Consider the following 12,564-nt stretch of genomic DNA (forward strand, 5'->3'; position numbering starts at 1 on the left):
TCATATCCACTCACTACCCATCATCCAACAAATATTTACTGAGTGGTTGCTGTTTTCTAATAGCTGTTCTGGGCATGGTAAAAGGCACAAAAAAAGATAAGACCCTCCAAATGGGCAAGATAATAGCTATGCTATTGCAGATCTCACAACCTAATGAAAGACACTGACATATGAACACAAAATTTCAGTAAAATATGGCAACAGATGATAGCAACACAAGTCAGGTGCCCAGGAACTCAGTGGAAGGAATGGTGTGGCTGTCTTCTTTGTGATTCCCTCCTCAACTTAGAAGCAGCTCTGAGTTAGAGGAAAGAACACTGATCTTGGGAGATAAAAAGCTGGATTTCAGCCAATTAATTTCTGCAATTAATTTCTTGGCAAATTCAATAAATTGATAAGGTTCTATCCATGAAGCAAAAAAAAAAAAAAAAAAAAGGACGGCTAATACTCATAGAATTGTATTAAGAGTGAGAATTAACAATGCTCTGTAATTGGAAAAGTACTATGTATATATGATTCCATGTTTATCTATGAAAAAGGTCAGAATATGCCACCCCAAAATATGCCACTTTGGCATAAGGATTATTTTGAGCTTAAGGCAATTAAAAGCAGAAAACACAGAAAAAGCTCTTTGCCCTCCCCCATTGGCTTAAAAGCAGGACATAAATTTCCCTTTATAAAGGTGCTCCCCTTTCCTTTCCCGAAAAGAAAGAAATCAACCATTATCATTAGAGACAGAAAGCGTTAAAAGAAAAACTTCAGCTGAATTAAATTAAAAGGAGTTTAATTGAGCAATGAATGATTCACAGTTTGGGCAGCCTCCAGAATCACAGCAGATTCAGAGAGACTCCAGAGGTGCCTTGTGGTCAGAACAAATTTATAGACAAAAAAGTAGAGGGACATACAGGAATCGGAAGTGAGGTACAGAAACAGCTGGATTGGTTACAGGTTGGCATTTGCCTTATTTGAACACAGTTTGAACACTCGGCAGTGTATGAGTGGTTGAGATATGGCTGCTAGGATTGGCCAAGACTCAGCTATTGTTATAGGCACATACTCCTAAGTTAGGTTTTCAATCTTGTCTACCTATTAAGTTAGGTCACAGTTCATCCACAAGGACTCAAATATAGAAGTACAGAACATATTTCTCGGAACATATTTAGTTTGCTTTAACAAAAGTCAGCACCAAGATGAGTCTGTAGGAACAAACCTTACTAAAGCAACCCTTACTTTCTATTAGTTTCCCTTGCATATTACCATCCCACAATTTACTGTCTCTTGAAGCTCAAACCTATTTTTCTTTGTCTTGTCACTTTCCCGTAATTTATCACCCTCTGTTAAAATGGTACATGAGTCCTTGGGTCAAACTGCTTCATTGTTTCTTCCATTCTTTTCTATGAAGGCCTCTGTACACATAAAAATTAGAATATTAACACAAAAATTTTTGTATGTCTTTTCTCCTGTTAATCTGTATTTTGTCAATTCAATTCAAAGGCCCCAGTGAAAACATGAGAGAATAGAAGAAATATTTTTTCCTCCTCTACACTTACTTAACTAAAACACATGATTTATGACCCAGATTATATACTATTTATTCTTTCCTTCCTATACATGTTTATAGTGCTATTCTTTTGGTGCTCATCATAAAGGAACTGTTTTTCCATCTAAAAATTATGTGTGGTGAAATATAATCAACCTATGGAAAAATGCATAAAACACAAATATGCAACCTAATAAACTACTGTAATAGGAACAACCCTGAACTCTTTCTAGAGTCAAAAACATAACAACCTTAGGAGAACCCTATGTATACTTTATATAAGCACTTTTCACATGCTATTTTATCTGCCTTATTAAATTGCAAGGATTTTGAAGACTGGCATATTAGCCAAGATTCTTATGTTGGAAATGATAAAACCCAAATTAACCAAACTTAAACAGAAAATGAGAAATTTATTGCACACAAAATTAAATGCTGGGAAGTATGCAGTGGAGCTGGACTTATGATAACCTAGGATGCAAGCACTATCACTTCCTCCCTGTCACTTCCTCTTTTCTCCTTGCTTTCCATCCTCCCTGCTTCTCTCTGCCTGATATCCTCACTGTCACAAAATGGTTCCCCTGGAGACTCACACCCTGTAGTCCTCAGACCAGAAAAGAGATTCTCTTTACTCAGCTTGAGTTTAGAAGTAAAACATCCTGGGAAAGGTCTGTTGTCTGACCTGATGTCCATGCCACAATCTGTTATCAGAAGGAGGATGAGGTCAGAGAGAGATGCTGGCAAAAGAAAACAACAGCTATGACAGAGGCACCATTTCTTGTTCAATACCCCAAATGATCATTACATTCTTCACAGAGGAGGCAATCCTATCATTAATATTGCAAGGGTCCCAGCAGGAACTTCAAGTGGGCCTCCTCTGGTATTCAGGCATGTTTGGGTTTGTCATGAAGACTGCTGAGTGTGGTTCTCTGTGTGCCAGGGATCAAGTCCTGTGACGGGCTTAAGAGACTTCAGGGAAAAGAACATCATCCTAAGTGAAGTCAAAGACGAGGAGCATCTTTAGTGTAAGAACATCAAAGGACTGGTGACTTCTGAGGACAGAACATGTTTGTTACTCAGATTGTCCCCTAAGCTACCTCTCTGAGACTGAAGTCTGTGCCTAGAAAAGAGTTTCTAACAGTTGGGGTCAGATAATTCATTGTTGCAGGGGCTGTCCCGTACATTGCAGGATGTTTAGCAGCTTCCCTGGATTGACCCTCTAGATGCCAATAGCATTCTTATTTTCTAGGCATGCAAAACAGTAATGACTTCAGACATTATGTCCCCTGAGGGACAAAATCACCTTTTCTTGAGAACCACTGGCCTAGAAGGAAGAAGCTATAAAAAGGAGGAAAAGAAGTAAATAAAAACGGAAAGAGCTGCTGTCCAAGGCAGCCATGTAGTCTCACTCGCAATATCTACAAAGGGCCATTTCTTGTACTAGCAAGGATGCATAGGGTGAGTTAACAGAGCTCATAGGTAAAATACCTTTGAGAGAACTTGAAATAAAATTTGGGGAAGCCAGGGATGCTAGTTTCTGTTAATCAGACAGACTAAAGCTGGAGAAATATTTTTGTGTTATTTTTGACAGTTCTTATGACCTATTTTTACCTTCGGGCTGATACGGCTTGGGAAACATTAGTTAAAATTGAATGAATGGATGATTTTAATGAATGAGGTTAACAATTTTTTTTCTTAATGGCATGCTTAAATTCACACATTACTACTGTGGGGTTAGAATTTTAGAAGTGTCAGGTACATTAATCTACATTATACTACTGTAAAATAGTGATGAACTTTCTGTGAAAATTGATCCCACACAAAGTTCTAAGATTAGAAACTAGAAATTTGATGTATCACCAAGTGTTCAATTTAAATTCCATGATAAGTGGCCTAAACATGAAAGAAAATTTTCAAAATAGGCTACTGTGAGACATCTTCACATTCAGTGGGTTACTCATCAGTTTTTAAAAGAGAATTTATATCTTTAAAACTTGCATTAATTTGTTTTAAAATACCAATTCTGATTCCACTGGAAATGCGTTTTGAAGCAGTAATGGGGCAGGAGAGGATATAATAAAAGAAAATATTAAAAGGAAGTAATAAAATTCCTCAATTAAGTCTACTTTTAAAAGATGGAGAAAATGAAGAGCCATCTCTCCGCCTGTGCAGTATAGCATCCCTTTCCCCTATGGAGGTAAGAGAACTTCACTCTTCCTTGGGGGAAGTCCTCCTTCCCCATTTCACATATCCTGTCCTTCCCACCTCTCTTCTCCCTATCTCAGCACAATGAGAGGTTCATGACCTAGACTTGACCAATTAGATTCTCCTGGGAATTTGAATCTTGGATGGAGTGGAGTTATTTGGGTTCCTGGCTTTACTAAAAGCTTGGATATTCAGGTTTTCCCTCCCAGTCCCTCAATTCTATGAGCCACCAGTATCCTTCCAATTAAGTATCTTCTTCACTTTATTTCCAGTAAAGTAATGAGGTTATCAATAACCAATTTCAGTTGCTTAAAACAGAAGCAAAGAACTGTAACTAATACAGGAAACTCTGATTTAAAAGTATTGTGACTCATTTGTCATTATGATTAAAGAGAACGGGAAAGGGTCAAGAAAGAATATGGAATTAGAGCTGAAAGGTAGATTTCTTGAGTCTATGCTGACCAAACGTTTAAATGTGTTGATATGAAATATCTATTCGTATGTGTTTCATTTATTTGTTTTTGAATCTTCTACTTCTACCAGGTTTATATATAGGTGAAGTTATGTAGTTTCCAATTTCACTTGATTAATTTTAGGATTCCCACAATATTTAAGCAATTTGTTTTCTGACTGTGATGCTTATTATTTTCCAATAATGCAACTAAAAGTGTTATAATAGCCACTTTCATAAATTGATTCTAAAAAGTAATGCTTTTAATTTACTAATGCATTTTAATATAAACATTATTCATGCTCATCATAAAAACAATAAACAGTACAGAAAGGTAGAAAATGAAACAAGAGCCACATCATCCCCCTTTTCAGAGAAAATCAAGTTTCTTACTTAAGATATTTCTAGATATAACTGATATGCCTTTGGTTCCTGGTGTTTTCTCATACTTGGGCTCTTGCCCATTCAACCAAGTAGGCATTTTATAAAACTTGCCTCAGTGGAGGGATAACATTAGAGACCACAGGTTAAGAAAACCAGTCAATCAACCAAATTTGCATCTTGATGTAATGAGTTTCAAAAGGCCAGTCCTCAGTGGAAAGGCAGGGTCTATTTACACAGGAACAGAAAGAGTTTCAGGGAAAAAAAACACGATGAGGAAGAGTGAATCTTGCTAACTGGGAGGACTGGACAGGCATCCCTGGGCTGGGATGATGGGAAGATCATGACTACTCAGTAAGGGAACATGGTCCTTTGGGTCAGGGAAAGGGGGCCTGTTCAAGGAAAATCCTTGGAGAGCAGTCAGCATCACAGACACCATCCTCTAACACTATGAGCACTGCTGGTCACCTCCAGGACCTGTTGGCAATGAGTCATCATTCAACTAAGACCTATACAACTGTTAGTTTTCCTTTCCATGGTGTCCCACCTTCCAAAATCCAGGAGGAGAGAATATGTGCCCTAAGAGGGGCCTATCCTGACCTTTCGATGGCCTAGGACATGTGTGAGTTCCCCAGGTTAGAGAGTGACACAGAGCATTGATGGTACTGAGGTGACATGGAAGGTCCAGCACCTTGATGTGTATGGCACTGAACAGAGCCAGCTTCAGATTCACCCCTCTCCTCCTGAGCCAGTAAAATGGAAAAACACACACAATTACATACACACACACACAATCTCCCTCCTTCTCGTCCTCTACTTTTACACAAACCACATCACATTATACCTATTGATCTTCCATTTGCATTTTTCACTTAGTGATATAGTTTTGATATCAGACTGCAAGGATCTAATCTGTTTTTTAAATGGCTACTTGGTATCTTTATAATTTGACTGCTCCCCAAATGATGGACCTTTAGTTCTCTCTGTCCCTGTCTCTCTTCTCCCTTCTCCCTCCCCCTTTCTCTCTCAAATATTACCAAGCTATCATGAGTATCCTTTCACATAAGTCTTTGAACTTTTGTTTGAGGTAACCCTAGGATGAATTCTTAGAATTGGAATTACTGGACCAAAAAGCATGAGTTTTTAAGAAAAAAAAAAAAAAATGAATGTAAATATTGACAAGTTGTTTTCCAAAATATTTGTTTTGACTTGCATTCTCATAAGCTCTTCTTTACCCATATTCTCTGTAGCACTAGGTATTATAATCTTTTTATAATCTTTGCCAATCCGATACATGAACATTACAATTTATTTTTAAATCTCCCTTATCTTAATGATGACTAATAATCCTCTTTATATTTTGTTGAACCTATTTAATTGTGTAATTACAATATTCTTTCTTACAGGTAGGGGCTATTTTCTATTCAGCACTGTAAATTTTTACAAAGCTCCCATCATGTGTCTGGTTGATTATGTTGAATTAGACTGAAAACAATTAACAGCACTTGATATCAGAGAATGTGGCAGAGAAAATGTAAACATGAAATATTTTCACAGTAAAAAGTTTCCTGTGGCACTAGTTTTGAGTTACACTGGCACTGGCTCCTGATGAATAGGATGAATTAGCTACAAAATGTACCCATAGGTAATTGAGTAAAGTGAAGTGTTAGCTAGAGTTGTTTTGTGTTATCCACTTGAAAACTAGAGAACATCAGCCAAAAATCAATTTTGGTTTTGGCATAATTAATGCTGATCTGTTCTCTCAAGTAGTACAGTAATTAGAAATATGGCTCAGTGATTCCTTAATGTCACTACTGGTTTGTGACAGAAAACCACGACACTGGCACTAAGAATGTCAATTTCCTCCTTACTTGCTTCGGGAGGAGGCAGCTATCAGGAACTGAACAAAGAACTATGACCTAGCTCTCTTTCATGATGTAGTTTTAGCTAGAAATCTGATCTGTCTAGAGACAGTTTCAAATCTGATTCTCCCAGAGCTGTTAGAATACAGACTTTATAAAAACTCACAGCACTAGATTTATGCTGCCCTCCTATATCTTGGCTTATGGACAAGCTGATGATAGATGAAAAAATGCTGCAGAAACTTGTGTTCCAAGATGCTTACCAAAGTACATTAAGAGGCAAGCTGAAAAAAACAAAAAAGTGTTACCTACTCAACCAAACTCTAGGATACTTGTTTAAGAAAGTGAAAGAGGTTTCTTTTGTGTAAGACCTCAGTCTTTAATATACCAATGTGACATGAACCTAGTTTTCAGTGTTACCCCAACTCATTTGACGTGGCACCCAATTTCCTATAGTGAATATATGCTATCTTCCAGCCACCCAGTGTCCACTCTTCTTTTTATATCTAGTGGGGCTATGAGCAGGGGTCCCACACTACCACAACTGAGGGACAGGCCAACGCTCCAGGCTAAGACAACTGGAAGCTGCAGACTACAATTGGGAGTACAAAGAGCAATCAATTGGGGCTCACTCATTTCAGCAATGGAAGACACCATCTCATAATACTCCTGTCCTGACATTATCCTGTTGTCACTGCTTCTGTGCCCTTTGGAGTTCTCCTGCTGGCTTTCTATCCTGGGTATCTAGCTAGGCTTCCCATCAATTCTTAGAGCTCCAGATATCCTTCTATTAAGTTCCTTCTTGCCTAAATTGGGCAGAGAGTTTTCAGTTGCAACCAAAGACTCACACTTTAAAAAAAAAAAAAATCTTCTTCAGCTCATCCCTCATAACATCACTAGATTGAAACAGGAACAATGTATATTTATTGACAACTAAAAGACCTACGTGGATTATACCGCCTAACACATTCTAGGAGCTCAAAAAATTGCTGAACAAATAATAAGTATTCCAAAAAACAGCTTTTGGGAAGTATTATTTTAAGTCATTTTCTTAATAAGGAGAAAGACTATATATAATGGTACCTAGGAGAGAAATGGTGCCTAATACCTAGTTGCTCCACTAGGAGTGGAGTAAACTGAAAAATATGTTTGTGTTGAATTTTGGTGGCTATTGAATAACCTAGTGTCTCTTATTTTAGAGAAATAAAATACTTAAGACAAAACATAAAGTTTAAATCAATACTAAGGAGCTGTTTAGGAAAAACTTGCCCTCTCTGAACTAGACATTTTACTAGGCATTTACCATTTAAACCTCAATGCCATGTGTCAATGAACAATATTTAGTGAGCTGATACTACGTGGCAGACATTGTGCTAGGGCCCGGAGATACCATGTCACACTCAGCTTGGGCAGTAAGATACTTTTCCATAGTCACACAGATGGTGAGTTGGTGGTGTAAATATTCTTTTCCTGTGTAAATGCAATTACAGTCTTTGCTCTATTTAATTATACTAAATCAATAAATAGTATACTAAATAAATAGCTGCTATTTACTCTAAACAAACAGATAATCCAATCAATATAGATGGGCTTAAAATTTTAAGTATTCTCACTTTAGTGACAAACACCTTGGGAATCTTAAAGGAGTGTTTTATTTATTGATACCAGTCACTGTCAATATTTTTGGTTCAAAGACGCTTTCATATTCGATTTTCTGATAGAAGACAACGCAATGAAAACTATCAAGTTGCTTATGAAAAATTCTTAGGATGACACTGCACCTAATGTTTGTAGTCAGTTGTTTGTCATTCTTTCCCCTGTCCTATGCTGTGTCCAGGACTGCTAGATAAGTAGGTATCCAGCATCCTAACGTCCAAATATCAAAACCATGAAAATGAAGCACTACAAGCCAGACAGATAACCCCCAGAGGGAACAAACGAATAAACCCCCAAATCCTGTGGATCTAGAAGTAGAAAACAATCGCTGAACCACTGATTTGAGACCAATGAGAACATTAAGGACACCTCAAAGTAGATCAGGGCACTGTTCCTAGCCCAACTCTGTGGCAGAACATAAACCTGCAAGAAACAGGATTAACATACTATCTTTGCAGTAAGTTAAATCCTGAACTTCTACAAAATACAGTTTACTCCAATTTAGTTACATTCTTCCTGTTTCTGGTGTCTTACCTCCACGTTGGACGAAGGTTTTCAATTCGGTGGTGGAATACTTACCTATTAAAATTACCCACTTTGCTTTAGTGTGAGTTTCTCAGCATGCTTTACACAGGAGTGACCTGAATGACTCGCAAGTGGCACTAGAGTGTGCCAGGCCGTGGAATTTAATGGTATGGTTCTGTGGTTGTTGTCTGTTTGCGGTTTTATTGCTGAATTAGTAGTAACCACAGTAATCACACCCTTTCTCATTTCTCAGGCTTGGGGATTTCGTCCACCTCTGGGGGGTTGGTTCCCCTGTCGTTTCTTAAAGTTACTGTGAATTTGTTCTGGTCAGTACCATAGGGTGTATTATCCTAAGGAGGGCCACTGTAGGGCCGCTAGGACTAGAGGCAACTTGAACTTCACAAGTTAGCAGAGCAAGGACTCCCTGGCACACCGAGTTAAGGCCACGGGGTCTGTTCGCTCAGGTTGCCGGCCAGCCCTGGGAAAGGAGTCTGGGGGCGAGCAGGCTGGGTTCGCGGGTCTCAGTCGCCGCAGTGGTGGCTACAGACTGCGCATGTGACCCAGGGGCCGGCGGCGCAGGTGCCGGAGAGCGAGGAGGAGGGCGGCGTGGAGGAGGGGACTTCCGGGACCGGCGGGCGCGCGCTGGCAGCTCGCGGACTGGGGGGGGCGGGGGCGGGGGGCGGGGGGCGGCGGGGGAGCGAGCGCGCTGGCGGCGGGCGGCGGCGTTGCGCGCAGGGTGGGGAGAGGATGCGCGCGGGATCGCAGGGGAGGGGGAGGGGAAGCGAGCGCGCGGGCTCGCTGCAGGCGGGAGGGGGCGGAGCCCTGTGGCGTCTGAACCCGCCCCGGGGGTGCCAAGGTGCGTCTCCAATCTGACGCGACCGCCTGGGGCGGAGTCAGCGGGACGTGCCACCTGCAGTGCTGGCTAGGGCTTTTTATTTACTAGGGAGCAGTTTCCCCGCGCGACAGTTCGGGAGCGCGCAGGCACTCGCGCGCACACACATGCACGCAGGCACACACACACACACACACACTTTCGCACACACAAACACGCTAGGACGCTCGTCTTCGCTACTGCATCCCCGAATCAGCAGAGCGAAGCTACTGCGGGTTCTCTTAACCTGAGCATCGTGGGGCGAAGCAGAGCCATTGTGCATCAAGGAGAGGCCGGTGCCTACGCTGCCGTCTCTGGCACCTAACCCAGCAGACCGCTCACCCCATCGGGTAAGCCAGTCTCTCTCCTTGTAACCTGTTCTGCAGACCCGAGGAAGAGGGTGGGAGGCTGCTGGTGCGCCAAGTGGGGGCAGACCCGGAGTTGACATTTCAGGGGCTTGCAGTCCATGCAGCCTCTGCCCGTGTCGTCTAACGGGAGCAGCCACTACTCAGGTTACTTATGCTGCCAGCCCTGGAGTCGCTCCCCCTTTCTTCCCTCCCCCCCGAGCCCAATATGTACTGTGCTCCTTGGTTGCCAAGGAGACTTGCTTAAACATCAGCCCTGGGACATCTATTGAAAGAACTGGTTTCTTAAATGATGCCGTTATTTATTTTGATATTTAAAATAAAATATACACTGAGGACCTTGTCGTAATTTGGCATTTGTTAATCTGTATTCAGGTGGCGGTTTCATTCAACTTCAAGAAAAGTCGTAATTGCACTATATGGTATGCTTTAAAAAGGATTCGTCAGATGAATTTTTCAACGGATTGTGTCTTGAATCATAATTTACTCCCATTTTGGTGATCTTATAAAGAAAGCTGACTCCAGTTTAGATCCCTTCTTCCCCTCTATTTCCAGTTTTATTTTGCAGTTCACTTAGTCGTGATTATTTTAAATTAAAAGTAGATGATTTAATTGTGGTTCCCCACACAAGGATGAGCTTCTATTGTAAATTGACCAGAACAGGAATACATGTCTGTGAATTCGTAACGTAAGAAGGTAGCATTCATGACATACATCTTTGCTAGCATTTTTATATCCCCTGCATCAGTATTGAAACGCAGTTTTTTGCACCTCTGCTCATTTCTGAGAAGATTCTGTTTTTTAAAAAATCTCTTATTGATTATTTTTACATCTGTCTATCTCTATACACATATAGAGATAGATATAAAATGTGTGCCATGACTTACTAGAGCTTATATGAAAGTGCAGTTGTTTTTGTTTTTTGTTTTTTTTCCTGATGGGACTGGGTCCTCTACTGGAACACTGATAGGCCAATGGAAGAGGTCAGCCTAATACCTGGGCTGTCAGTTTTGTTTTGTTTTGAGGTCTCAGGTGTCTATTGGGTGAACTTGTAACACAGTACTTGAAGGCATCAGCAATCCAGTAATTACACTTTGCACAAATTTCATGCCTCCATCACAAACAAAAGGCCCAGTAAAGATCCACTGGCATTCAAGAATTCATTTTGTTTTCCTTTGATATTTGTTCATCTTTTCTACTTCTTGTTAAATGACCCAAGGAAATAAGTCAAATTCTTCTAATTTAGATTTTAAACTCTGTCATAGAGAGTGTAATAAATAATGTGAGGAGCAAGTAAGCCAAATAATGACAGAGGTAGATAGAGGGGATTTATGCAATTCACAAAGCTTTGGGAGATGAATGATGATGACAAACATCTTACATTACAGTGTAGAAAGCACTTTTCATATACTTCTTTTTTAATCCTCACAACAACCCTTTGAGGCCAATAAATTACCTTCCATTTAAAGCTGAGGAACCCAAGACTCAAACCTTGCTGAAGGTCACAGCTAGTGAATGGGGAAGCCCTTTCTAGATCCAGTCTCCTTGCCTTTAAAAAAAAGTTGTGTGTGCGTTTCAGATGTGTGCAGGGATCTGACAAGTGAGATAAAGGAGTGCAGCAGGCCTAGAGAAGACGCGTGGGAGAGAGTAGGGAGTGGAGGGTGAACTGTGGCCTCTGGAACTTGCAAACCACTGTAAAGGAGGCAGCTCCCACTCCACTGTAGCTGATTGTTACTGTCCAGGCTCTAAAACATGACAGTTTTTTAAGGAAAACAGAAGCTTCTGGATTTTTTTTATGAGGTATCCTTAATTTTAAAAACTGTAAGGACCACATTAAAAAATGTATCTGGGTCGTATCTGGCCTGTGGCCTGCTAGTTAGCAACCCATAACTACTGAGGTCTCACTCAATTGTAAGTTATTATTCTCTAACAAAATACTGATGTGAACAAATACATCTATCATTGTGAGTGATCAGTTTTTTATTTCAATATTAAAGTCTAATAAATGCTCTACCTTTGTTCTTCAATAAACAGGTTCAAAATTTTTTTGAGGTTTCCTAGATCTCTGTCTTATATCTCAGAAAAGAAAAGAGCATGAAGTGCTCCAAAATAGGAATTTTTGAATCTGGTGAAACAAAAGCATATATAGTTTAGAACTTATGTTCCTGGCTTAACGTTTTTTTTCTTGCCATAAGGCCAAGAAGTGGAGAAAAACTCAGTTGAGTGCTTGTTATAGGAAGACGTAGGATTGGTCAGCAAATGGAGCATCCTGAGCCTTTAATGAAAATGTCTGATTAAAGTGTTAGGTAATTAGGTAAAACCCAGCACTGAATACTGCAAGATGCCAAAGGAACGAAAACATAAGTGGGAACTCGGAGACATTAAATCCCAGCACCCTGGTATATAAAATGTTTACTCCTTAAATAACTATCTTGTAGTGAGGTAAATACATTTTGAGAAGCTGCCATTTTCTCGTGTTTCTCCTAGAGCTACAGAGATGCTAGTGGACTTCAGTGAAGTAGGTAATAGTCAGAGAGGAGTGTCATTTCATTTACATTGCCTCTTTGGTGGATCCAGAGAGGTGTAGTTAAAAGGAAAAGCCAAAAGATTTGAACAGCGATTTCTAATGGTTCTCTTATTCCAAAATCCCCCTCTGGAAAGATGCCTTAACAGTAAATAAAGCCATTTCAGTTTCCTTTCGTGGAAAT

The 12,564-nt window shown here is 40.1% G+C and overlaps 1 protein-coding gene across 5 annotated transcripts in view; it reads left to right on the forward strand.

Annotated features, from left to right (window-relative positions):
• Positions 1-9,536: 9,536 nt before the first annotated feature.
• Positions 9,537-12,564, forward strand: part of KLHL32 (kelch like family member 32) — a 224,066-nt gene continuing 221,038 nt past the window's right edge. For 2 of the 5 annotated variants that reach the window (XM_058435416.1, XM_058435418.1), the window contains exon 1: positions 9,537-9,841. The gene's annotated coding sequence lies outside the window, so the exon portion shown is untranslated. The remainder of the gene's footprint in view (positions 9,842-12,564) is intronic. The other 3 variants (XM_032155575.2, XM_032155565.2, XM_032155582.2) reach the window with 2 other exon arrangements.

Source organism: Hylobates moloch, unplaced genomic scaffold, assembly GCF_009828535.3.
Source record: "Hylobates moloch isolate HMO894 unplaced genomic scaffold, HMol_V3 SCAFFOLD_2, whole genome shotgun sequence".
Lineage (NCBI taxonomy): Eukaryota > Metazoa > Chordata > Mammalia > Primates > Hylobatidae > Hylobates > Hylobates moloch.